At 47.3% G+C, this 3468-nt stretch overlaps 1 non-coding gene across 1 annotated transcript; it reads left to right on the top strand.

The window, feature by feature from the left end:
* Positions 1–2090: 2090 nt before the first annotated feature.
* Positions 2091–2162, top strand: TRNAQ-CUG. The gene has a single exon. It is a non-coding gene; the product is annotated as a tRNA-Gln (tRNA).
* The last annotated feature ends 1306 nt before the right edge of the window (positions 2163–3468 follow it).

Here is a 3468-nt window from a genome sequence, read left to right as displayed (position 1 = left end):
TCCCTACCCAACAACGGGCTCAAAGTCTAGAAGGGGGAGAAAGACAACCAAACAAAACATGTGGACAGGTGTCAAGTTGTCAGAACAAAGAGAATTAAAGCTAAATGCACATCATTAACAAAATACAATAGTAAATGTGTACAAGTAAAATGAATAGAGTAATAAATCTGTACAAACATATACACAGGTGATGTGGGGAGGGGAAGGAGGAGAGGAAAAAGGGGGCTCAGTCTGGGAAGGCCTCTTGGAGGAGGTGAGCTTTGAAGGGAGGAAGAAAGCTAGCTTGGCGAATGTGTGAGCCCACTGTTGGGTAGGGACTGTCTCTATATGTTGCCAACTTGTACTTCCCAAGCGCTTAGTACAGTGCTCTGCACACAGTAAGCACTCAATAAATACGATTGATTGATTGATTAATTGAATGTGTGGAGGGAGGGCATTCCAGGCCAGGGGGAGGACGTGGGCTGGGGGTCGACAGTGGGACAGGCAAGAATAAGTAGTTCCTAATTACCTGGGGAATACTTATTTCCCAGACAAACAGGGTCATGTAGGAAACCGACTTTGATTTCATGAAATCAAAGAAATTAGAGGATCAAGCCAAAAACAAAATTCAAAAAGTTGGGAAGCAGCACGGCCTGGTGGAAAGAGCGCAGCAGGCCTGAAAGTCTGATTCCAGCTCTGCCACTTGCCTGCTGGGTGACCTTGGGCAAGCCGCTTAACTTCTCTGGGCCTCGGTTCCTCACCTGCTAAAAAAAATGGGGATCCGATACCTATTCTCCCTCAATCAATTGATCAATCGTATTTATTGAGCGCTTACTGTGTGCAGAGCGCTTGGGAAGTCCAAGTTGGCAACATATAGAGACGGTCCCTACCCAACAGTGGGCTCACAGTCTAAAAGGGGGAGACAGAGAACAAAACCGAACATACTAACAAAATAAAATAGAGTAGATATGTACAAGTAAAATACTAACAAAATAAATTAGAGTAGATATGTACATGTACAAGTAAAATAAATAGAGTAGTAAATGCGTACAAACATATATACATATATACAGGTGCTGTGGGGAAGGGAAGGAGGTGCGTCCGATCTGCTTCTGCTGTATCTACCCAGCGCGTGGCACGGAACAAATACCGCAGTTATTATTAATCCCTAAATCCTCTGTTTCGATCACATGCCGGGTGGCCCAAGGTGTTCCATCCACATTCCCAGATCGGGTTGCGCTTAAGGGACTGACGTCAACCCGAGAAACCCTGCCTACCGGGAACGGGGGAAGAAGTAGGGCCAGGTGGGTCACGGTTGGCAGCTCGTTCTGTTGGTTTCAGCTTGTTCCTGACATCTGAACTTATTAGGAAGCGGAGGGACCAGTTCCCGCCGGGCCGGACCCTCGGAAGCGGCGACTCCCGGACAGATTCCCCCAGGCGTGCGTCAGTCGGATTCCCTACACGCGCAGATCTGGTTTCACCCGGCAAGGTGTCCATTCCCCGTTCCCCTCCCCGCTCCTCTCCCATCCCTGGCCTTCTGCTGGGTTTGTGCAAGCAGGATGCAGACCTTTTTGGGTGGTTGTTTTTTTAAAAAAAAAAACGGTATTTGTTCATTCATAATAATAATGGCATTTATTATAATAACGGCATTTATTAAGCGCCTACTCTGTGCCAAGCACTGTTCTAAGCGCTGGAGAGGTTACAAGGTGATCAGGTTGTCCCACGGGGGGCTCACAGTCTTCATCCCCATTTTACAGATGAGGGAACTGAGGCCCAGAGAGGTGAAGTGACTTGCCCAAAGTCACACAGCTGACAATTGGCAGAGCTGGGATTTGAACCCGCGACCTCTGACTCCAAAGCCCGGGCTCTTTCCACTGAGCCACGCTGCTTCTCAATGAAGGAATGGAAACCTTCCTGATTGGCAATATGTCATGCTTAGCCAATGACATATGACAGCGGGCTCACAGTCTAGAAGGGGGAGACAGACAACAAACCATATTAACAAAATAAAATAAATGGAATATGAACAAATAAAACAGAGTAATAAATACGTACAAACATATATACATATATACAGGTGTTAAATGCTTAAATGTTTAAAGGCCAGAGGAGGCCCCATGGTGTAATGGTTAGCACTCTGCACTCTGAATCCAGCGATCCGAGTTCAAATCTCGGTGGGACCTCTAACTTTAAACTTTTGAGGAGCGGCGGGGCTTGGTGGATAAGAGCCCGGGCTTTGGAGTCAGAGGTCATGGGTTCAAATCCCGGCTCCGCCACTTGTCAGCTGTGTGACTTTGGGCAAGTCACTTCACTTCTCTGAGTCTCATTCCCTCATCTGTAAAATGGGGATGAACACTGTGAGCCCCACGTGGGACAACCTGATCACCTTGTATCCCCCCCAAGTGCTTAGAACAGTGCTTTGCACATAGTGAGCGCTTAATAAATCCCATTATTAAAAAAAATGCTTAGTACGGGCCAGGCACCGTGCTAAATGCTGTGATACATACAAGCTAATCAGATTGAACACTTGTCAGCTGTGTGACTTTGGGCGAGTCACTTAACTTCTCTGGGCCTCAGTTCCCTCATCTGTAAAATGGGGATGAAGACTGTGAGTGCACCCCGTGGGACAACCTGATCATCTTGTAACCTCTCCAGCGCTTAGAACAGTGCTTTGCACATAGTAAGCGCTTAATAAATGCCATTAAAAAAAAAAACACAGTGCCTGTCCCACACGATAATAGTGGTATTTGTTAAACGCTTACTATGTGTCAAGCACCGTTCTAAGCGCTGAGACGTACAAGCTAATTGGACAGGACACGGTCTCTCTCCCACGTAATAATAGCTGTGGCATTTGTTAAATTCTTACTACGTGCCAGACACTGTACTAAGCACTGGGGTGGATACAAGGAATTCAGGTTGGACACAGTCTCTGTCCCACATGGGGCTCATAGTGTTAATCCCCATTTTCCAGATGAGGTCACTGAGGCCCAAAGGAGTGAAGTGACTAGCCCCAGGCCACCCAGCCGAAAAGTGGCGAGCCAGGATTAGCACCCACGTCCTCCCGACTCCTAGGGCCAGGCTCTATCCCCTAGGCCACCCCGCTTCTCACCCCATTTCCCGCCAGTGCCCGAAAAACTTGGAACACAATTAGCCTTGTCAATTATTTCACCGGTCCGCCGTATACGGCTGACAGCTTTCCTGAGCAATTCAGTCATCCCAGAGGCCGTGATTATGAGCGGTGTTTACATGCGTCTGCGATGTACTAGACTATAAATAGAAACCGTTTTCTTAGCACCCTGCCATGCTAGATTTTTCTTTTTCTTTCCCAGTTTGTCAGCTTTAATCCCAGGGGGAAGACAAAATCCACAAAATAATGGCAGATTGACAGAGGTGATCATGATTGCGGCATTTGTTAAATTCTTACTATGTGCCAGACACTGTACTAAGCACCGGGGTGGATACAAGCAATTCAGGTTGGACACAGTCCCT

Source organism: Tachyglossus aculeatus, chromosome 20 (assembly GCF_015852505.1).
Source record: "Tachyglossus aculeatus isolate mTacAcu1 chromosome 20, mTacAcu1.pri, whole genome shotgun sequence".
Lineage (NCBI taxonomy): Eukaryota > Metazoa > Chordata > Mammalia > Monotremata > Tachyglossidae > Tachyglossus > Tachyglossus aculeatus.
This window is presented reverse-complemented; position numbering and strand designations above follow the sequence as displayed.